The sequence below is a fragment of the Mobula birostris genome, chromosome 10, assembly GCF_030028105.1.
Source record: "Mobula birostris isolate sMobBir1 chromosome 10, sMobBir1.hap1, whole genome shotgun sequence".
In the NCBI taxonomy this organism is placed as follows: domain Eukaryota; kingdom Metazoa; phylum Chordata; class Chondrichthyes; order Myliobatiformes; family Myliobatidae; genus Mobula; species Mobula birostris.
Window position 1 is genome coordinate 123281596 of NC_092379.1, and position 24803 is coordinate 123306398.

Genomic DNA, 24803 nt, shown 5'->3' on the forward strand with positions numbered 1-24803 from the left:
ACCCAATGGCTATAAAATTAAGAACAGAAGAGCCTACAAAAAATAGTGGACATAGGCCAGTGCATCACAGAAAAAGCCCTCCCCACCATTGAGTGCCTCTACAAGAAGTGATGCCACCAGTAAACAGCATCCATCATCTGTAATTGATATTCACTTCCTGGGCTAGTGGGCCTCTTGGGTTTTTTTTTAACAATCTCAGCTTTCTGAACACAGTAGCTGCCATTTGAAAGATCAAACAGTGTGAGTTAAACTGCCACTATATATTTTGTTTAGCTTCTGGTTGTAAACAGGAGCCAATCTTCAGTTCTTGAAACAGAAATGGAAAGCAGCAATCAGCTTGCAGTTAAAACAAGCACTGTCTATACAGTAGCTTTGCAACCAAGCTCTGTATATAGCAGGCACATCATCTGTCAGAAGTAGGACGCTGGTCACAGTACCTGGTGTTTTGCTGCTGAAGAGGTACAATATAAATCACTGGGTTATTTAATTTGGCTTGTTTCAAACAGACAATGTTAGCTAAGTTGCTTCTTTCAAGGAAGCTTGCAGATGAGATGGAAACAACCAATTAACATATTAATGACTTATTTATTAATGTTGGAAGTTTTATGTACTTAGAAAAGTTAGCTTTGCAGCATTAACTGTGGAAAGTTGGAAACTATGTCTCTAAGAGGTTTTTAGAACTTTTGTGTAAAGGGGTATGAGAGGAACTATCATATAAGTGTGAAGTCACTCAAATGCCAAAGAAACTGTATTAATGTAGAGACAATTTCGGATTATTAAGCATGGAGTAAGGAATATCAAGAAGCATGAAAGAAGCATGAGCAAACTAAAATCCATTCCTTGGCTTCGATTTCTTCAACAGGTGATTCATTCAACTGCATCATTGCTATATCTTTTTAGTTTACAAGAATTGTTTTGGAAATCCTTTATGTTTTAGAAATAGTCTGTAATTTAGAAATATTTAAGGTAAAAACCCGTTGTGTTTTAAATATGTTTTAAGAATGTTGTTTGGATTTAAACATGTATCACTGTAAATAAGTCATAAATGCATTTTATACTATTTTGTTAGCTGGAAGTATCTTCTTAGTAGGGAGGGGGGACTCACTGATCAAATAGTGGGTACTGGCAACTAAACCCACTATGGAAAATAAACAGGAAAGTGATCTGGTCTTTGAAAATTGGATAGGTACAGAATAATTTCCCTTTACTGTGAGTACTCATGGCTATTTATATCTGAAAGGGCTTAAGGTCTTTGTTTGAGTTTACAACTTTGTGATCAGCAAACCCAATAGAATCACACATCAATGACCCCCACCATCCAGGCCATGCTTTCTTGTCACTGCTGTCATCTGGAAGGAAGGAGAGGAGCATTAGGTCTCACACCATTAGGTTCAGGAACAGTTATTACCCTTCAACTAACAGGATCCTGAACAGGCACGGATAACTTCACACCTCAATACCAAACTGATTCCACAACCTAGAGTCACTTTCAAGGACTCTACATGTTCTTAGTGTTATTAAATTAATTATTTATGTATTTATTCATTCATTCATTCATTTGTCTATCTCTCTATCTCTCTAGTTACCTATTTATTTATGTATGTATGTATGTATTTATTTGTTACTATTGTTGTATTTTTATTTTTCTCAGCTCAAGCTGGTAAAATCTGGGGTACGGGCATAGCCAAGCCCATTTATTTCTCAATTGCTAGGAACGTTTGGACTATTCTGGTGGTGTTTAGTATTGTGTCTTTCTGAAGGTTTACATAAATATTGCTGTGTAGGCCTAATTGTTTAATGGTCTTGTGTAGTGACTTTGCGATGATACCATTTGTAGGTATTACTATTGGGACAATGTATACCCTGTTCAAGTTCCATAGTCTTTCAATTTCTTCTTTTAAGTCAGCGGATTTCTGATGTTATTCACTTATTGATTTCTGAATGTTATGTGTGTTTGGAATGGCTACATCTACTAAGTAAATTGTTCTTGCTTGTTTATCCTATATTATCATGTCTAGATGATTATTATAAAATTGCCTTGTCTGTAATAATGGACTAATCATAATATAATTTGTGAGACTCTGATGCTAAAATTGGATCAAGCTTGTATTTATGATAAGTGGTGGTGCCTTTTATGAATCTGTATTTTAAAGCAAGATTTTGGTGAATGATGTTTGCCACTTGATTGTGCCTGTGTAAGTAATCAGCTTGAATTAAACTACTGCAGGATCCTGTAATGTGTTGGATTGTTTCTGAGCCAGCAATTTGAAAGCTGTCTGATTCTTTTCCAGTCCATGTTCTTTCTCCCAGAAAACTGGAGGTTGTGGTAGAACAAAGGACTACGGAAAATCCTGGCCATTCTGCATAATGTTTCTCACCCTCTGCACTCTCTCCCTTGGCTGAACAGAAGAGCACTTTTAGTAATAGGCTCAGACAACCCCACTGTTCCAAAGAGTGCTATATGAGGTCATTCTTACCCTATGCTGTTAGATTCTATAATGAGTCAACCTATAGCCAGGGAAGTGATGACCACCACCCCCCCCCCACCCCATTAGTCTGTGGTAATTTTTTTTTATTCTTTCTACTTCTCTTCTAATATTTATATCAGTGCACTTATAATGCTACAGTGACACTGTAATTTCCATGGCGATCAATAAAGTATCTGTCTATCTATCTATCTGTCTAATACTTGCTCATCTTTCACCTTTGAGGGTTGTGACAGTGCCCAGACAAATCACTTGTTTTGTCTGACGAAGCCGTAGTGGACAGGGATGAAGTTTGTTGAATTCTACAATAGGATCTGCAGCTAGATTTAGGTCCTGATCTTGAGTTCTGTCAGAGCGGAGTTTGCATGTTCTTTCTGTGACTGTACAAGTTTCCTCTGCACCCTCCCATGCTTCTCACATCCTCAGAACATGCTGGAAGGTTAACTTGCTCCTGTAAATTACCTCTTAGGGTAGGGCAATGGCAAAAGGGATCAAACAGGAATTGCAGGAGAAAGAATAATTGCAGCTGGGCATTGAGATGCGGGGAGGGGAGTGGAAATTTGACTGATAGGATTACTGCCCTGGAGCCAGAATTGACACAATGGCTCAAGAAAAAGATTGTAGAAAGTTGTTTCCAGCATTCTGTTTCTTGTAATCTGCCCCAAATTTTGGAATTAAACTCCTAGGCAACCAAGTTTGGCATGTAGGGTTGAGCTCCAGTAAAGACAAATTCCCAAACTCCTTTCAACATGCCTGATGCTGTGGTAGTTTATTATATGTGGTTAATTAACTTTATTTTCATTTTATTGAGATACAGTGCAGAAGGAACAGACCCTTCCAGCTCTTTGAGCTACACTGCCCAGCAATCCCCCGATCTAATCTTAGCCTAATCACGGGACAATTTACAATGACCAATTCACCTACCAACCAGTCGGTCTTTGGACTGTGGGAGAAAACCAGAGCACCCGGAGGAAACCCATGCAGTCTCAGGGAGAACGTACAAACTCCTTACAGGCAGCGGTGGGAATTGATCCAGACCTGCACTGTAAAGCCTTAAGCTACTGTGCCACTTAATCTGTTTTGTCAAGTGTGTAATGTGATTTTGTGTAAAAAACAGTAAATCCCAAGCAGATTTGCATTTTAATTTCTTTCCTTATCAATCCATTTAAGACATTGAATACTACTGATCAACACCTCAAAGTGTGATGAACCCATAATCCCCATTTTCAATGTTTGCAAATCTTATCCGCATGGTTTAAATGATGAAAGCAAAAGAATCTGATTACCCAGTGCTGAACTACGTGGCAGCATTAACAAAATCCTAAAGAGTGAAACCTCGTAAGGCAGAAGGTCCCGATGGAGTATCTGTGCCAACCAACTAGCGGGAGTATTCAAGGACATTTTCAACCTCTCACTGCTACAGGCAGAAGTTCCCATTTGCTTCAAAGAGGCAACAATTATACCAGTGCCAAAGAAGAACAATGTGAGCTGCCTTAATGACTATCGCCCGGTAGCACTCACATCGACAGTGATGAAATGCTTTGAGAGGTTGGTTATGACTGGACTGAACTCCTGCCTCAGCAAGGACCTGGACCCATTGCAATTTGCCTATCGCCACAATAGGTCAACGGCAGGTGCAATCTCAATGGCTCTCCACACGGCTTTAGACCACCTAGACAACACAAGCACCTATGTCAGGATGCTGTTCATCGACTATAGCTCAGCATTTAATACCATCATTCCCACAATCCTGATTGAGAAGTTGCAGAACCTGGGCCTCTATACCTCCCTCTGCAATTGGATCCTTGACTTCCTAACCAGAAGACCACAGTCTGTGTGGATTGGTGATAGCATATCCTCCTAGCTGACGATCAACACTGGTATACCTCAGGGGTGTGTGCTTATCCCACTGCTCTACTCCCTATATACACATGACTGTGTGGCTAGGCATAGCTCAAATACCATCTATAAATTTGCTGACGATACAGCCATTGTTGGTAGAATCTCAGGTGGTGACGAGAGGGCGTACAGGAGTGAGATATGCCAACTAGTGGAATGGTGCCGCAGCAACAACCTGGCACTCAACATCAGTAAGATGAAAGAGCTGATTGTGGACTTCAGGAAGGGTAAGATGAAGGAACACATACCAATCCTCATAGAGGGATCAGAAATGGAGAGAGTGAGCAGCTTCAAGTTCCTGTGCGTCAAGATCTCTGAGGATCTAACCTGGTCCCAACGTATTGATGTAGTCATAAAGAAGGCAAGACGGCAGCTATACTTTATTAGGAGTTTGAAGAGATTTGGCATGTCAACAAATACACTCAAAAACTTCTATAGTTGTACAGTGGAGAGCATTCTGACAGGCTGCATCACTGTCTGGTATGGAGGGGCTACTGCACAGGACTGAAAGAAGCTGCAGAAGGTTGTAAATCTAGTCAGCTCCATCCTGGGCACTAGCCTTCAAAGTACATAGGACACCTTTAGGGAGCGGTGTCTCAGGAAGGCAGCGTCCATTATTAAGGACCTCTGGCACCCAGGACATGCCCTTTTCTCACTGTTACCATCAGGTAGGAGGTACAAAAGCCTGAAGGCACACACTCAGCGATTCAGGAACAGCTTCTTCCCCTCTGCCATCCGATTCCTAAATGAACATTGAAGCTTTGGACACCACCTCACTTTTTTCTAATATACAGTATTTCTGTTTTTTTACATTTCTTTTAATCTATTCAATGTACGTAAATGATTTACTTGTTTATTTGTTATGTTTTATTTTATTTATTATTTTTTTTCTCTCTTTCTGCTAGATTATGTATTGCATTGAACTGCTGCTGCTAAGTTAACAAATTTCATGTCACGTGCCGGTGATAATAAACCTGATTCTGATTCCGATGACAACTTTTCAAACTCTATGGCAAAAGTACTGAAAAATCGGGAGTGAAAATAAATTGAACAAGATTGTCACTTCAAAGTCAAAGTCAAATTGATTACCCTCTGCATAAGAAAAACAATTCTGATTGAGGTTAGAGATGGAATCAGATGCACGTCAGCTCTGGCAGGGTTTCCAGGCCGTTATTTCCTACAAAGCAAAACCTAACATCATGAATGGCAGTGATGCTTCATTCCCCAATGAGCTCAATGCCTTTCTTGCACACTTTGAAAGGGAGAATAAAACTACACCAATGCGAATCCCTGAGGCATCTGGTGACCCCGTGTCTCAAAGATGGATGTCAGGACATCTATCAAGAGGGTGAACCCTTGCACACGTCAGGCCCTGATGGTGTACCTGGTTGGGTTCTGAAAACCTCTGCCAACCAGCTGGTGGGAGTGTTCAAGGACATCTTCAACCTCTCACTGCTGAAGTCGGAGATTCCCACCTGTTCAAAAGGGTGACAATCATAAGCTTGCCCAAGAAAAGCAGAGTCAGCTGCCTCGATGACTATCGCCCAGTGGCACTCACATCTACTATGATGAAGTGCTTTGAGAGATTGGTCAAGGATAGAATAAATTCCTACTTAAGCAAGGACCTGGACCTGCTGCAATTTGCCTATCACCACAATAGATCATAAACACAAAATACTCTGCAGCTGCTGGCTTCAAAGCAACACTCACAAACACCGGCTCACAAACTCACAAAGAGGCGAAATTGAGCAATATGGATTAGTTGGTTCAGTGGTGTCGCTGGAACAACTTTGCATTCAAACATCTGTAAGATCAAGGAATTGACTGTGGACTTCAGGAAGGGTAAATCAAGGGAACACTCACCAGTCCTCATCGAGGGAACAGAAGTGCAAAGAGTGGGCAGTTTCAAGTTCCTGGGAGTCAACATCTCTGAGGATCTATCCTGGGCCCAACATATTGATGCATTTACAAAGAAGGAATGACAGAGGCTATATTTCATCAGGAGCTTGAGGAGAATTGATATGTCACCAAAGACACCTGCAAATTTCTACAGATATATTGTGAAGAGCATTCTAACTGGTTGAATCACTGTCTGGTATGGAGGGGCCACTGCACAGGATCTAAGTAAGCTGCAGAAAGTTGTAAACTCTGCCAACTCCATCATGAGCATCAAGGGCACCTTCAAAAGGCAAAGCCTTAAAAAGACAGCATCCATCATTAAGGACCCCCCATCTCCCAGGACATGCCCTCGTCTCATTGCTACCATCAAGGAGGAGGTACAGGAGCCTGAAGCCAAGCACTCAGTGTTTCAGGAACAGCCTCTTCCCCTCTCCCATTAGATTTCTGAATGGACAGTTAACCCATGAACACTTCCCCAGCATTTTCCCTTCTCTTTTTGCATTATTTATTTAATTTAAATTTAATATGTACTTCCTATTGTAATTTATAGTTTTTGTATTATTATGTATTGCAATGTCCGGCTGCCGCAGGACACCAGATTTCCAGTGATATTAAACATGATTCTGATTCATGCACAGGTGCAATGAGAAACTTACTTGCAGCGCCATCACAGGCAGGTAGCATTAGCGATGCGAAATTCACAAGAAATTAACATAAATTATACACAATCTTACAAGGAGGAACACAAATAAAATGTCCCTTGGGGAGGATCAGTGACACATCCAATCATAATGTTTTTCAATCAAAAGTCATTCAACCTGTCAAAAGACACCACCTTCTTTCTAGGCATTCCCTTAGAGTCCAGTCTGACGTGCTCCCAGTTATGTAGGCTGTGCATGACTGATGAGATCAATGTGGGAAAAGACTCTTCCATGGGTGATTCAATACCATCTCACATGATCCCTTGCCACTTTGAGTCGTTATAGGCCAGAGGTTTCCAGATATAATTTACTCCTGAACCAGAGTGGCTAACTTTACTCACCTCAACTCTGAACTGATTTAACAGCCTATAGACTCACTTTCAAGAATTCTACAAGTCATGCTCTTGGCATTATTAATTTACTTAATTATTTAGTATTAATATTATATTTTTTATTTGCACACATTGTTATCTGTTACATATCAATTGTTTGTCAGTCTTTGTGTGTGGCTTTTCATTTACTTGATTATATTTCTTTGTTCTACTATGAATGCCTGCAGGAAATTGAATCTCAAGGTAGTATATGGTGACATATATGTACTTGAATAATAAATTTACTTTGTACTTTGAACTTTGAACTGGTAATGTTATTGTGGTAAAATGAAAGTAGCACCTCTTCCCACACCTACCCACCCCCCGCCCCAAACCCCACCTACGCACAAGTTCCCAGTTGGGATTATGGATTAAAATGCAGGTGCAAGAGGAGTTATGCTGATATATTTCCCCTTCTGTGCCCAGATATACTGAAAGTAACAGCAGTTTCTTGGCTGCCAAACACTGCTGAATGATGTAGCTCAGAAAAGATCAAGGTTAAGCATCAGACTGCTTGGGGTCTGTAGAATTCAACGCGGAACCTACTCGTACCCGCATCCTCACAGCCATCAAGAGCACTTTTGAATTAAGCTTCAACATGAAAAATAAATGCTTACAGGTAATGGATCCCTTATTAAAATAACAATCTTCATCAGTTTCAAATCTGGAACATTTTGTTTTTGTTCCAAGATTTATGCTGCTCCCCACGGTCTCAATGAGATGTTCTGTTAATGATGTCATGAGTTGAACCCCTGCCACATTCCTCACGTTATCTGTTCAGCTCATGACATCAACTGGTAACATAGTCCCAGAAAGTGAAGAGAACTGAATTGTGTGGACAATAAAATTAGAATCAGGCCCTTGACCTTTTGCACATTTGGTTTTAATACAAAGAGATCCGATAGCTGTCAGAATATTTTTCAAAATTGCTTTTCTTTGTTATTAATGGCATGAGCAGAAATATATATTTTCCCAAAAGTCCTATTTGTCAAATTCAGATGCCGCTCATCCATTTAAATGTAACTTCTCATAAATCTCCACATCCTCATTTGGTTTTTGTTTAACTTTTTTTATAAGGTCAAGAAAGGAGTAAGGTTTATGTGAAACTTTACATGGAACCACTGACAGAGTAGCTCACCTTTTTTATTCTTTCCACTACTGCCTGATTTGTTGTGTAATTTCCAGCAAATTTTTTTTTGGTTTTATTGCTGATTTCCAGAGACATTTATTGTGAATTTCTGTGAAGTAGGTGGAAGAATTGGCTAGAAGCAAACCATGTCCCTTTATATGTAGCAGGTAATTATCTAATTTTACATGCTGAAGCAGAAACCAGGCCTGTTGAGAGCCTGTGACAGAGCTTCCACTCAGAAATATTCAGCTGAGCACTTTGTTCAAAGATCTTCTTTGAGACCTTAAAGCTACAGAGTTTTGTGTGCATGAATCCCCGTGCATTTACCCATGCCAAATTTTAAGTTGTCCATCATTTCAAACTTTATCCCCCCTGCTCAGGAGGCCAGGAACATATCCAGACCTGAAGCCATGTTACTCTGTAATCATAGGTTAGAGAAAAACAACTCATTAAAAAAAAACACTTGTTTCTTTTTGTTCATATTCTACTTACTTTACAAGGAATGAGAGATTGATGATTGCTATCCCCTTTCTCATTCCAACATGTCAGTCCATGGCCTCCTCTACTGCCACAATAAGCAACACCTTATATTCCGTCTAGGTAGCCTCCAACCTGATGGCATGAGCATTGATTTCTCCTTCTTGTATTTTTCCTCCTCCCCCTTCCCTCTTCTTCAATTCCCCACTCTGGGCTCTTACTTTTCCTCACCTCCCCCTGGTGTCCATCCTTCTTCACTTTCTCCCATGGTCCACTCTCCTTTCCTATTGGGTTCCTTCTTCTCCAGCCCTTTACCTTTCCCACCGTCTGACTTCACCAATCACCTTCTAGCGAGTACCCCTTCCACTCCCCCCACCACTTTATTCTGGGGTCTTTCCCATCCTGAAAACACCAACTGTTTCCGTCTGAAACACCAACTGTTTATTCATTTCATAGATGCTGCCTAGCCTGCTGGGTTCCTCCACCATCAGCAGACCTGCGCGGATCAACTGATTGGAGTGTTCACTGAGATCTTTAACCTTTTCACTTTGGCAGTCTGAAGTACCCACCTACTTCAAGCAGACTTCACTTAAGAAGAAGGCAGTAACCTGCTTCAATGACTATCACCCAGTAGCACTTACATCCACTATGATAAATGTTTTTAGATCAGATTAGATTAGATTATGAAGACACGTAATCCTCTTTTATTGTCATTTAGTAATGCATGCATTAAGAAGTGATACAATATTTCCTCCGGTGTGATATCACAAAACACAAGACAGACCAAGACTGAAAAAACTAACAAAACCACATAATTATAACATATAGTTACAACAGTGCAACAATACCATAACTTGATGAAGAACATGAGCACAGTAAAAAGTTCAAAGTCTCTTCGAATGTCCCACATCTCACACAGACGGGAGAAGGAAGAAAAACTCTCCCTGCCATGCCGACCACAGTCCGACTCTGAGTCATCCGAAAGCTTCGAGCCTCCGATCAGCTCTCCGACACCGAGTACCGAGCACCATCTCTATCCGAACGATTCGACCTCAGCCTCAGTCGCCAGCAGTAGGCAAAACCGGGAATTTTGGGGCCTTCCCCCCGGAAGATTCTCGATCGCCCAGTAGCAGCGGCAGCGAACCGGTGTTTCAGAAATTTCTCCAGATGTTCCTCTGTGCTTTCACGTCTGTCTCCATCAAATCAGAATTGTCCACGGCCCCTATTTAACAGATATGATGTCATTTTTCACCGGAAGGCTGCACATGCGCGGCACGCTGCTGTCTCTCCTTCTGCCTGTTTTGAGAGGTTGGTGATAAAATATATAAACTCCTGCCTGAGAAGAGTCTTGCATCCACTCCAATATGCCTACCAGAGCAACTAATCTACAGCAGATGGCACCTAATTGGCTCTTTACCCAACCCTAGAGCATCTGAACAACAAAGTTGCTCTTTATATCACCGGGTGTCACCTGATTCGGATCTGGCCCAAGTGCGGAGTGAGACACACTGAAGCAGGTTGATATTTCACAGTCTTTAAAGTGAACAGTGTTAAAGGGAAAGAAAACAATAATCACTAGGCCAAACAGGGCCATTAACTGAAACTCTCAAATGGTAAACGAAGCCCACACTGAAGCTGAAAAGAACAACTAAGAATAAAATGAATATCGCTAGTCTTCAGAGTCAGTTGACTTGACAGTCCAATTTCTCAGGCAAGGCTGAACACAAACAGGCAACAAAGAGTTACTGTGCTGTGTTCAAGTCTCAGCAACACTACGACAGAATGAATGGAGTTAAATACTATCACAATTAAATAATTAGCTGATACATACATATTCACAAGCGCAATTGCCGTATCTGCTGCGCTGCCAAATCCGTGGTTGTGACACTTTATCAACCAAAGCTTGGCATTCAATACTGTCATCCCCTCAAAATTAATCACTAAGCTTCAAGACCTTGACCTCAATTGTGCAACTGGATTCCCGATATCCTCACTTGCAAACCCCAGTCAGTTCAGATTAGACAATAACATCCTATCCATAATTTCCATCAGCACAGGTGCATCACAAGACTGTACGCCTAGTCTCCTGCTCTGTTTGCTTTACACTTATGACTGTGTGGCTAAGCATAGCTGCAATGACATATTCAAGTTTGTTGACAACACCACTATTGTAGGCTGAATCACATGGGGTGATGAATCAGCAAACAGGATGGAGATTGAAAATCTGGCTGAGTGATGCCATAACAACAACCTCTTACTTAATGTCTGCAAGAGCAAGGAGCAGAGTATTGAGTTCAGGGGAGGAAACCACAGTCCATGAGCCAGTGCTCATCAGAGGACCAGGGGTACAGACGGTCAGCAGCTTTAAATTACTTGGCATTACCATTTCGGAGGACCTGTTCTGGGTCCAACACGAATTACAAAGAAAGAACTTCTTCGCCTCTAAGGAGTTAACAATGATTCAGCATGACATCTAAAACTTTGACAAACTAAAACTTCTACAGATGTGCAGTGGAGAGTATATCTTGGCCTCGTATGGAAACACCAATGCCCTTGAATGGAAAATACTACAAAAAGTAGTGAATATTTCCCAGTTGATCATGAGCAATGCTCTGTACACCATTGAGCACATCTACAAGAAGCGCTGTCACAAGAAAGAAGCATCCATCATCAGGGACAATGCTCTCTTCTTGTTGTTGAAATCAGGAAGAAGGTAAAAGGAGCCTCAGGACTCACACCACTAGGTTCAGGAACAGTTATTACCCCTCCACCATCAGGATCTTGAACAAAAGGGGATAACTTCACTCAACATCACTTGTCCCATCACTGAACTGAGCCCACAACCTTTGGACTCACTTTCAAGAACTCTTCATTTCATGTTCTTGATTTTTATTGCTTAGTTCTTTATTATTTTTATTTCTTTTTTGTATTTGCACAGTTTGTTGTCTTTTGCACACTAGTTGAACGATCAAATTGTGCAATCTTTTGTGGATTCTATTATAGTCATTGTTCTACCATGGATTTATTAAGTATGCCCACAGGCCACCAGGTCCTGAATTTAGATGAAGAATGGGACGTACATTATATCTTCCTGGCATGGGTACCAGAATACTGTGCTAGGTGCCAACATTAAAAACTGGTGCATTAAGAGAAATCCTGTTGGTATTTCTTGTATTTATCTTCTTCACACCATTGCTCAGTTCTCGTTACAGGCAAAGAACAGGGGTAGTTCTGTGAAAATGCTGCTACTCCAGCTCTCGATTTTCAAATTCAAATATCAGAACAACCACATCAAAGGATCTGCCCTTTTCGGGAAGAGCATTAAATCCAAGGTGGTTTGAATGTACTTATGCTTGCTTGTTTCAGATGTCAAAGCAGGGTGGTTCCATTAAGGCAAAGGATAATGTTAATGGTAAGTGTATGCTAGGCTCAGTTGCACTCACACTGAGGCCTTTGCAATTTGACATTTAACACTGCTCTGAAGTGAGTCAGACTAGTCCTTCAAAATTACTCAACCATGTTTGCAGCCTTCCCTACTTACTTATTACACAGTAGGCAGCAATTCAGTTCAACTGATCCATCCCAGTTTCCAGCAGGGAATCTCATCACTCTCATTTCTCTCATTTCCCTATATATATATATATATATATATATATATATAAAGGCATCCGTTATTCTTGCGAGACCATAGATCTGCACCTGGAAAGTCTTCACTCTCCAGGGCGCAGGCCTGGGCAAGGTTGTATGGAAGACCAGCAGTTGCCCATGCTGCAAGTCTCCCCTCTCCACACCACCGATGTTGTCCAAGGGAAGGGCACTAGGGCCGATACAGCTTGGCACCAGTGTCGTCGCAGAGCAATGTGTGATTAAGGGCCTTGCTCAAGGACACAACACGCTGCCTTGGCTGAGGCTCGAACTCACGACCTTCAGGTCGCTAGTCGAATACCTTAACTACTTGGCCACGTGCCCACACTATATATATATCTCGTGCAAAATACTCCTTCCTCACAACCTTTACAGCATGCAGAGTTCACAGTTATTTGTGGCATTGTAGCATAGAGGTTAGTGTAACAATTTACAGCACGAGTGACTGGGGTTTAATTCCTGTCACTGTCTGTAAGGAGTTTGTATGTTCTCCCCTTGACCGCATGGGTTTCCTCTGGATGCTCTGGTTTCCTCCTACATTCGAAAGACATACGGGTTAGGGTTAGTAAGTTGTGGGCATGCTAGGTTGGCGCCAGAAGCATGGCAACACTTGTGGGCTTCCCCAGTACATCCTCAGATTCTGTTGGTATTTAGTGCAAGCGACGTATTTCACTTTATGTTTCCATGTTCATGTGACAAATAAAGGTAATCTCTAAATCCTTTAAATCTTTAACCTTTTACACTCTGACCACACTTTCTCTCACTAACAATGCATATCCAGAAAGGTTGATAGCAGGGATCAGAAGGGCAGCATGAAATATGTACAACTATTGAGTTAAGTCATCTCTTGCACTTTACTTTTGAAGTCTTAGCTGCAGCCAGCAGCAGTCTGTCTGTAACATGAGTGCAGCATGAGATCACATTTAGCCTGAGTACAGGTACTGCAAATGAATCATTTAACTGATGATGCACAGTTTACCGTGAGACAAGTGGAGAGAAGAATTCCCAGCCACAGAACTTTCGGTAATTTTTCTCCCCTCCCCCTTCTTCTTTTCCATTCCCCTTTCTGGCTCCCCTCTTATCCCTTCTCTACTCCTCACCTCCCTCTGGTGGCCCTCCTCCTTCCCTTTCTCCCATGATCCACTCTCCTCTCCTACCAGATTCCTCCTTTTTCAGCCATTTGCTTTTTCCTATGAACACCTCCCATCTTCTCACTTCAATTACCCTCCTCCACCTACCTATCTTCCCTGTCAACTGGTTTTACCTATGACCTGTCACTTGTAGTCCTCCTCCTCCCTCCCACTTTCTTATTCTGGATTGCTCCCATTTCCTTTCCAGTCCTGATGAAGGGTTTCAGCCTGAAACAGCAATTCTTTCTTCCTTTCCATAGATGCTGCCTGCCCTGCTGAGTTCCTCCAGCATTTTGTCTGTGTTACAGGCAATGTTCCATGGCTCCGAGATGAGACTGAAATCCATGTTCCATGTTTCCTTATGACAGAGAAGGAAGCCTCATAGTCCATTGAATGGACAAAGCAACCCTAAACCCCACTAATTTTCACCAAAATCTACTTTGGGAGCAGAGCCTCAGAATGGACTTCCTGCATCTGTCCAGAATTTATTGTGTTTATCCCAAAAATAATGCCAAGTTTGTTGCAAGTGATACAAGCAATGTTACCTTTTATCTTCTGTAAGTCAATAAGCCAGAAATGAATAATGTTCCAAGGCTCCGAGATGAGACTGAAATCCATGTTCCATGTTTCCTTATGACAGAGAAGGAGGCCTCATAGTCCATTGAATGGTCAAAGCAACCCTAAACCCCAGTAATTTTCACCAAAACCTACTTTGGGAGCACAGCCTCAGATTAGAAGGACATCCCTTCAGAACGGAAATGAGAAGGAATTTCTTCAGCCAGAGGGTGATAAACTTGTAGAACACATGCCACGGACACCTGTGGAGGCCAATTCTTCGCGTGTATTTCATGCGGAAGTTGAAAGGTACTTGATTAGTAAGAGTGTCAAAGGTTATGGGGAGAAGGCAGGAGAATGAAGTTGAGAGGGAATATAAATCTGCCATGATCAAATAGTGCAGCAGACTCAATGGGCTGAATGGCCTAATTCTGCTTCTATGATCTATTCTCTCCACATTCCCTTCATCCTCCCCCTAATTTTACTACTCACCTACACACAGGATGTTTTTAGAACAGCCGGTGAATTTATGTAACCACCTTGGAGACATGGTAGGAAACCTGGAGACAAGGAGAACATGCAGACTCCACACAGACATTGATGCTTTGTCTCTGGTGCAGTTTTCCTAGCTGTGCCACTGAGCCATCCTAATCAATTACAGTATTACTCAAGAAATCTTATTAGACAGCTATCCTATTGCAGCACAGAAGTTTGGACTTAGCCTTTTTTTTTATCATTTTACATGGATTTTCAGTTTAAAGGTGACTATGTATTTGAATGTGACATGTGATAAGTGTGCAGCCATTGAAGATTGGAATTGGAATTGGTTTATTATAGTCACACGTACCATGGAACAGTGAAAAGCTTGTCTTTCATACTGCTCATATAGATCAATTCATTACACTGTGCAATGAGGTAGTACAAGGTAAAACAGTAACAGAATGCAAAATAGAGTGCAACAGCTGCAGAGAAAGTGCAGTGCAGGTAAACAACAAGGTGCAAGGTTACAATGAGGTAGATTGTGAGGTCAAGAGTCTATCTTATCATACTGGAGAACCACTTAAGTAGTCTGTTAACAGCAGGCTAGAAGCCATCCTTGAGCCTGGTGGTAGGTGCTTTCAGGCTTTTGTATCTTTGGCTGGTGAGAGAGGGGAGAAGAAAGAATGTCCATGGTGGGTTCCTATCACAATGAGAAAATGCTTTGTGGAGTCATATTTGCCTGCACTTATAGATAAAGGCAACTTCTTTATCACTATGAAGCAGACCTTTTTAAAAGAGATTAGATATAAAGCCAGTACAGTTCCCTCTAACTACAAATAATTATGTGTGAATGAATATAATCAATAAATTTCTTAAGTAATGAACATACCAAAACCTTTACTTTAAAACATTTTAGAGCTTCAATGTATTTACATTGTTAGTGTTTCAAGTTACAATGCAGTTACAAATTATAACAATAGACACAGAATGGAAGTCGGTAGCACATTGTTGGAAACCACTGGCGCACTGAATGCCAATGCTGTCTAGTCAAAAAAATTTACTTTTGCCATTCTGTCTCAGTTATTTTGACTGTCTTACCTCTGTTGTGAGTTGTAGTTTGTGTTTGTTTGATGTACATATTACAAAAAAAGCATTTAAAATGCCGTGCAGTTTTCAGGCTATGTAAAAATTTCCCGCTCAGAGCAATGGTTGTTCCATGCAGCTGTAAAAAAATGTGAGGGAACATTGCAAGCCAGTATTGTGGCAGGGGCTGATTTTCCACAACAGGGGAATATGTAGGTAAATAAGTTCACACCTCTCACTTCCTTTGGGAGCATCCAATGCAAAAGACCCTCAGTTGAGTTAACATTTGTTTTATACGTTGATTCAAGTAGTTGAGGTTTACATTGAACAAAGAACATTGTACATTACAGCTCAGTATAGGCCATTTGGCCCACAATGTTGTGTGAATCTTTTAACCTTCTCTGTGATTACTCTGATTATTCCCTCCTACATAGTCTCCATTTTTCTATCATCCATGTACATACCTTAAGAGTTTTGTAAATGCCCCTCCTGTACTACCACCCCAGCAGGGTATTCCAGGCACCCGCCACTTTCTGTAAAAACTTACCTCTTACATCTCCCTCTATTTTCCTCCATTACATTATTTAAATTAAAAATTTACTAAAGTATACTTCTGGTAATTAAAGAACAAAGCTGGTGGAGATGTTATGCAGTTGCATTCCTCCTTACAGTATTCACATATTATGTTGCTGGTGTGAGTTTACAGAAGCACATTCATCACAATGCTTGTTTGTGTAAGACATAGAAGGACATTGTTGATTCAACAAACTGAAATGTGCATCAGGATATTTGGCAATGCGCACATGAAAAATCTGCTTGTGGCCACTGTCAGTTTTACTGAAGGTTTATAGCATCATCTACTGGTTCCCCTTGGTATTTCACATGTTCCTGGTGAAAGTGTTCGTACTGTTCCGTGGTAAAACATCACCTCCACCTCCTGAACACACTTCTGCATTTCTTCATCGTTACTGAAGTTATTGGTTTAGCTTGCATTTAAAGCATGATCAATATCTTGCTTCTGAATGCCTGTTATTTTCTGTACACGGGATTGATGAGTACTCCATGTGTGATAGGATACTCTTTATTACTTTCCATAGATGCTGCCTGACCTGCTGAATTCCTCCAGCATTTTGAATGTGTTACGCAAAGTTAAGTTGAGTTTATTGTCATTTGCACAAGTACATGTACGCACAGATGTAATGAGTAACTAACAGGTGCAGCACAAGCACAAAATTACACATAATTAGCACTCACAATAGAAGCATAAATCAAACATAAATTAAGACCATTAAACCATAAGACATAGGAGCAGAATTGGGGCCATCCGTCTCATCAAATCTGCTCTGCCATTCCATCAGGGCTGACCCATTATTCCCCTCAACCCCATATCTCTGCCTTCTTCTCATTGATGCCCTAACTAATCCAGAAACTCTGCTTTAAATATACTCAGTGACTTGGCCTCCACAGGTGTCCACGGCAATAAGTTCCATAGATTGGCCACCCTCTGTTCTAAATGGATGTCACCCTATTATGAAGCTGTGTCCTCTGGTCCTAGACTCACCCAATCAGGAAACAGTCCCTTCGCATTCACTCTATCTAGGCCTGTCAATAGGTTTCAATGAGATCTCCCCTTATTCTTCTAAACTCCAGTGAGTACAGGGGCCCAAAGCCTTCAAGCGTGGATTCATTTGTGCAATCATTTTGTGAATCTCCTCTGGACCCTCTCAGGTGCCAGCACATCTTTTCTTAACAGGTCCAAAATTGCCCAAAATACTCCAAGTGCGGTATGACCAATGCCTCATAAAGCCTTTCTTACCACTAACTCAACCTGCAAGTTAAGACCATAAGACACAGGAGCAGAATTAGGCCATCTGGCCCATCCAGTCTGCTCCATTATTCAATCATGGCTGATCTTTTTTTTCTATCTCCTCTTCAATCCCACTTCCCGGCCTTCTCCCCATAACCCTCGATGCCATGTCCAATCAAGAACCTATCAATCTCTGCCTTAAATAAACCCAACAACCTGGCCTCCACAGCTGCATGTGGCAACAAATTCCACAAATTCACCACCCTCTGGCTAAAGAAATATCTCCGCATTTCTGTTTTGAAAGGGTGCTCCTCTACCCTGAGGCTGTGCCCTCTTGACCTAGACTCTCCCACCATGGGAAACAGCCTTTCCACATTTACTCTGTCCAGGCCTTTCAACATTCGAAAGGTTTCAATGAGATCCCCCCCCATCCTTCTGAATTCCAGCAAGATCAGACCCAGAGCCAACAAACATTCCTCATATGATAACCCTCGCATTCTTGGAATCATCCTTGTGAACCTCCTCTGGACCCTCTCCATTGCCAGCACATCTTTTCTAAGATAAAGGGCCCAAAACTGTTCACAATGCTCAAGGTGAGGCTTCACCATTGTCTTATAAAGCCTCAGCATCACATCCCTGCTCTTGAATTCTAGACCTCTTGAAATGAATGCTAACATGGCATTTGCCTTCCTCACCATTGACTCAACCTGCAAGTTAACCTTGAGGGTGTTCTGCCAAGTCCCTCTGCATCTCAGATTCCTAGATTTTCTCCCCATTTAGAAAATAGTCCGCACATTTATTTCCACTACCAAAGTGCATGACCGTGCATTTTCCAACATTGTTAACCTTTAGCGAAACTTGAACAATGACTCCCAAGTGCCTTTGCACCTCTGCACTTTTGCATTTTCTTCCCATTTATAAAACAGTCTACACCTTTATTCCTTCTACCAAAGTGCATGAGCTTCCTTCCACTTCTTTGTCCATTCTCCGAATCTGTCTAAATCTTTCTGCTTCTTCAACATGAGCTTCTCTACTTATCTTTGTATTGTCAACTAACCTGGACACAAAGCCATCAATTCTATCATCCAAATAATTGAAATACAATGTGAAAAGGAGCAGTCCCAACACAGACCCCTGTGGCACACCACTAGTCACCGGCAGCCAACCAGAAAAGGTGCCCTTTATTCCCAGTTTTGCCTCCTGCCAGTCAGCCAATCTTCTATCCATGTTAGTACTTTTCCTGAAATACAATGAGTTCTTATTTTGTTCAGTAGCCTTGTGTATGGCATCTTGTCAAAGGCCTTCTGAAAATCCAAATAAACAAAGTCCACTGACTCTCCTTTGTCTATCCTGCCTATAATTTTCTCAAAGAATTCCAACAAGTTTGTCAGGAAAAATTTCCCCTTTACTGACTTCGGTCTATTTTAACATGTGCCTCCAAGTACCCCAAACCCTCATCCTACAGTGGTTGGAAACATCCTCCCAACCACTGAAGTCAGGTGAACTGACCTATAACTTCCTTTCTTTTGCCTCACTCCATTCTTGAATTGTGAAATGACTTTTGCAATCTTCCATTCCTCCAAAACCATTCCATAACCTAGTGATTCTAGAAAGATCATTATTAATGCCTCCATAACCTCTTCAGCTACCTCGTTCAAACACTGAGGTGCAGTTCATCTGGTTCAGGTGACTCATCTCCCTTCTAGCATTTCAGCTTCCCAAGCACTTTCTCCTTAGTAACAGCAATTACACTTATTTCTGCCCCCTGACTCTCTTGCATTTCTGGCATTCTCCTAGCACCTTTCATATTGAAGACTGACACAAAAAACTTATTATGTTCTTCCACCATTTCGTTGTCCCCCATTACTACCTCTCCAGCATCATTTTCCAGCAGTCCAATATCCACTGTCATCTCTCTCTTACTCTTCACATATCTGAAAAAACTTTAGGTTACTGTTGGCTAGCTTACCTTTATATTTCACCTTTTCTCCCCTTATGGCTTTATTTAGTTATGACTGTTGCTTTTTTAAAAACTTCCCAGTCTTCTAACTTCCCACTAATTTTTGCTATATTACATGCCCTCTCTTTTCCTTTATGCTGTCTTTGACTTCCTTTGTCAGCCAAGGTTGCCTCATCTTCCCACTAGAATACTTCTTTATCTTTATCTTGCACATTCTGATTTGCCTCCAGAAACTCCAGCCACTGCTGTACTGCTGACATCCCTGCTAATGTCCCCTTCCAATCAATTCTGGCCAGTTCCCCTCCCATGGTCAGTAATTCCCTTTACTCCACTGTAACAATGTTACATCTGACTTTCTCTCACACTGCGGGCGGATTCTATCATGTTATGATCATTACCTCCAAAGGGTTCCTTTACCTTACACTTCCTAGTCAGGTTTGGTTCAGTACACAACACCCAATCCAGAATTGCTTTACCCCTAATGGGCTCAACCAGAAGCTGCTTTAAAAAGCCATCTCATAGGCATTCTACAAATTCCCTCTCTTGGGATCCAACATCAACCGGATTTTCCCAATCTACCTCCATATTGGAATCCCCCATGACTATTGCTACCTTTCCTTTTTTACATGCCTTTTCTATCTCCCGTTGCAATTGTAGCCCACAATCTGGCTGCAGTTTGGAAGCCTATATACAACTTTCATCTTTTTATCCTTGCAGTTTCTTAACTCTATCCACAAGGATTCTTAATCTTCCAATCATATGTCACCTCTTTCTAAGGACTTTGTGGTAGCTTCTACTTTGAAAAAGGCACACTTGACAACTTCATGCCAAAGAAACAACTTTATCTCGAAATTCAAAACGTTACATATATACAGAGGGTTTCACAACCTGTACGGCATGGCGGGAACACTATGTACCGGGGGCCACTGGAAGAACAAAAACGGAAGTAGACCCCCCCCCCCGATATCCTAATTAGTATTAACTTACTTTTAATTACACTCACATTACAACACTTCTCTCTCTTTAAAATCCAACATCCCCAAATGTAAAAAACTAGGAAATAAAAAACAGTGGTGTTATTAACTTGTGTACCCCTGAAAATTTATACTAGTACCTTAGCAACAGTTTACCAATACAAAACATCTGGGAAATGTGACAGATTCAACATTCAATCTAACAACACAAAAAAACTGTTCCATCAAAGATTCAGTCTGTCAGGAGGTTTAAGAGTGCACTGTGATCTGCGCACTACCCCCGGTGACCCAGCAGGCACCACTGGAGAGGGTGTTTTGGGTGGATCTGGTTTTGGGGGCATGAGAGGGATCTGTGTGCCTGCATGAGAACGTCCATCCTCTTCAGGGGACCCTGACCCCTCTGCCAGTGTCTCGCCCTCTGGCAAAGTCACTGGTGGACATGTTTCCACTGTAGTCTGTCTCACAAATGGAAACTCCATGGAGCTGTCTGCCTCTGATCCGGTATCATGACGTAGGCGTACATGGTCCTGATGTCTGCGGAAAACACGCCCGTCAGTCATCTTAGCAACATAGGAGACAGGACCACTCTGCTTAAGAATAACCCCAGGCAGCCATTGCTGATTGTTTCTCACATAGACATTGTCATCCAGTTTTAACTGCCTCTCTCACACGTGTTGATCACGTCCCTCCTTCTGCTTTTCCTGCTTTCTCTCCACTTTTGCCTTCATGTCCTGGCGCAGCAGGTCCAATCTTGACCTGGGCCTACGCCCCATCAGCATCTCTGCTGGATTGCGGGTAATCGTAGCCTGGGGCGTGAGGCAGTATTTAAACAAGAAACGTGAAAGCCGCATGCTAAGGGAGTCCCCGTCATCCGCTTCAGGCCTGCCTTCACTGCCTGAACAGCCTGCTCAGCCAAACCATTTGAGGCTGGGTGGAAAGGGGCCGTCCGAATGTGACGAATGCCATTCTGCCGCATGAACTCACTGAACAGCTCACTAGTGAACGTCGGGCCATTATCAGTGACCAGAGTGTCAGGCAGCCCATGGACTGAGTTTGTCTATGGTTGAGGGGGCTGTGATGTTGCTCATGATGTGAGCTTCGATGCATTTAGGATGTGCATCTACCATGACAAGAAACGTCTGCCCCATAAAAGGACCAGCAAAGTCCAAATGTAGCTTTGACCAGGGGTGGTCTGGCTACTCCCATGGGTGCAAAGGAGCTGGTGGTGTAACCTCAGGGTTGACATGGAGTTTCACTGTCACGCACTTCAGTGTTCTCAGCTCGTCCCCAAAAACGTCACTGTACCGCTGCAGAATGTCCTCCATCGTGTGTGCATACTTAATTTACTTAAGTTTAGCTGGATTTTGCGAAGCCAATCGCGACCCAAAAGACTGGGTCCCCTGCCCTTAGCTATCACTAGCCTGGCTTCCGCCTTCTGACCCCCAGCTGAAATGTCCACATATGACACCCCTAAATGAGGTATGGGCTGCCCCGTACAGGTCCTAAGTTTGAGCTTTGATGGTCTAACGGGAGGCAGGTTGGACCCCCATGTCCTCCTGTAGGTCTCCTCACTAATGACCGATGCAGTAGCCCCTGAATCAATCTCAAACTTAATGTCCTTTCCCCTGACAGTGACTGTGGCATAATATGGTTCAGGTGGTTCCTCATCTGTTTCCACTGTAAACATGTTGTAGGCACATGCTGCCTCTTCTTCTGCTTCTTCTAGATGGTGTGTGGCTGCCTGAGCCTGTTGAGCTTCCCTCTGCCCAGGCTTAATCTTACCCTTTGAACTTCTGCACTTTTTAGCTAAGTGTCCCTTTTTGCTACAAGCATGGCGGACAGTGTCTTCGAATTTGCAATCATTTGCATAGTGCGTCCCTCCACACCGGAAACATTCCACCCGCTTTGCCTGTTTACCAGTCTCCCTCCTGACTTGGTGCACTGCCGCTGACTGCAACCCGATATCCTTAACATGACTAGCAGCCACCTTCATGCCTTGGGCAATCTCTAAGGCTTTCTTGAAAGTCGACGGTGGGGTCTCCCCTAACAGGCGGCATTGTATGCCGTCATTATTAATGCCGCATACCAATCTATCACGGTGTTGGAAGACCGCTCCGAAATCACAATGCTCCGACAGCTGCTGAAGCTCGGCCATAAAATTAGCCACAGATTGACCTGGCTTCCTCAAACGGCTGTGTGAAACTTGCACTGTTGGACTGTCACAGAAGGTTTTGGATTGAAGTGGTTCCCCACGTGTTTCACCAGTTCGTCAAATGGAATTTTCCCCGGTTTCCACGGTGCGGCTAAATTCCTTATTAGCTTGTAAGTCTTTGCTCCGCACACATTCAGGAGAATAGAGTGCTCCTTAGCCTCCTCCATAATTCCATTAGCATAGAAAAAGTGTCCCAACCTTTCCTCATACTCCAGCCAGTCCTTGGCTTCTTCCAGGAATTCACAGATAGTTCCAAATGCAGCCATACTGAACGCAAAAGCTCCCGTTCGGAAAACGTGCCAACACGCTCACAAAATCAGTTCACCTCGTCGCCAAAAATATGTGGTAACCTACTTTGAAAAAGGCGCACTCAACAACTTCATGCCAAAGGAACAACTTTATCTCGAAATTCAAAACATTACGTATATACAGAGGGTTTCACAACCCGTACGGCATGGCGGAGACACTATGTACCGACAGCCACCGGAAGAACAAAAACCGGAAGTAGACCCCCCACCCCCCACCCCCCCCCCCCCCCGGCTGATATCCTAATTAGTATTAACTTACTTTTAATTACACTCACATTACAACAGATTAGATTTCATTTTTTTTTTACTAACAGCAGCTCCCCACCTCCTCCACCTACCTGCCTTGTCCTTACAGTACAATGTGTATCCTTGGGTGTTAAGCTCCCAACTATGAGCTGTCAGCCATGACTCATTGATGCCCAAAACATTGCACCTGTCGATCTCTAATTGCACTACAAGATCAGCTATATTATTCCATATACTCATGAGAAATTCTTCAGATATGGGAAATCCAAAGCAGCACTCTCAAAATGCTGGAGGAACTCAGCAGGCCAGGCAGCATGGATGGAAATAAATAAACAGTCGATGTTTCGGGCCAAGATCCTTCTTCAGGACTGGAAAGGAAAGGAGAAGACACCAGAATAAAATGGTGGGGGGAGGGGAAGGAGGACAGCTGGAAGGTGAAAGGTGAAGCCAAGTGGGTATGAAAGGTAAAAGGCTGGAGAGGAAGGAATCTGAAAGGAGAGTGGAACATATGAGAAAGGAAAGGATGAGGGAAATCAGGGGGAGGTGATAGGCAGGTGAGAAGAGGCAAGAGGCCAGAGTGGGGAATAGAAGAAGAGGGGAAGGGGTAGGGATTTTTTTTTTACTGGGAAGAGAAACTTATATACTATCAGATTGGAGGTTACCCAGGCAGAATATAAGGTGTTACTCCTCCACTCTGAGGGTGGCTTCATCTTGATACGTGAGGAGGTGATGGACCGACATGTCAGAACCTGAATGAGAATCAGAATTAAAATATTTGGCATTGGGAAGTTCCACTTTTGGCAGATGGAACAGAGGTGTTCAAAAAGCAGTCCCCCAATTTACAGCGGGCCTCATCAATGTAGAGGGAGACCACTTCAGGAGCACCAGACACAACAGATGGCTGCAGCAGATATGCAGATGATGTGTTGCCTCACCTGGAAGGATTGTTTGGGGCCCTGAATGGACTCTCTCATCTGCCTGTGCTTCCTCATAGTCTCACTACATGCTGCATCAACATATACCAACTGCCCCATTCTCAACCCAATCATTCTGGTTTGCATCCCTCTGCCATATTAATTTAAACCCTCCCCAACAGCTCTAGCAAACCTGCCCACAAGGATATTTGTCCCCCTCAAGTTCAGGTGTAACCTCTCCTTTTTGTACAGACCATACCTTCCCCAGAAGAGATCCCAATGATCCAGAAATCTGATGCTCTGCCCCCTAGCATCAATTCCTTAGTTATGCATTCAACTGCAAAATCATCCTATTCTTACCCTCAATGGCACATGGCACAGGCAGCAATCCAGAGATTATTACGCTGGAGGTCCTGTTTTGTACCTTTCAACCTAACTTCTTATATTCTCTCTTCAGGACCTCCTCACTTTTCCCACCTATATCATTGGTCCCAATATGTACCATGACTTCTGGCTGCTCACCCCCC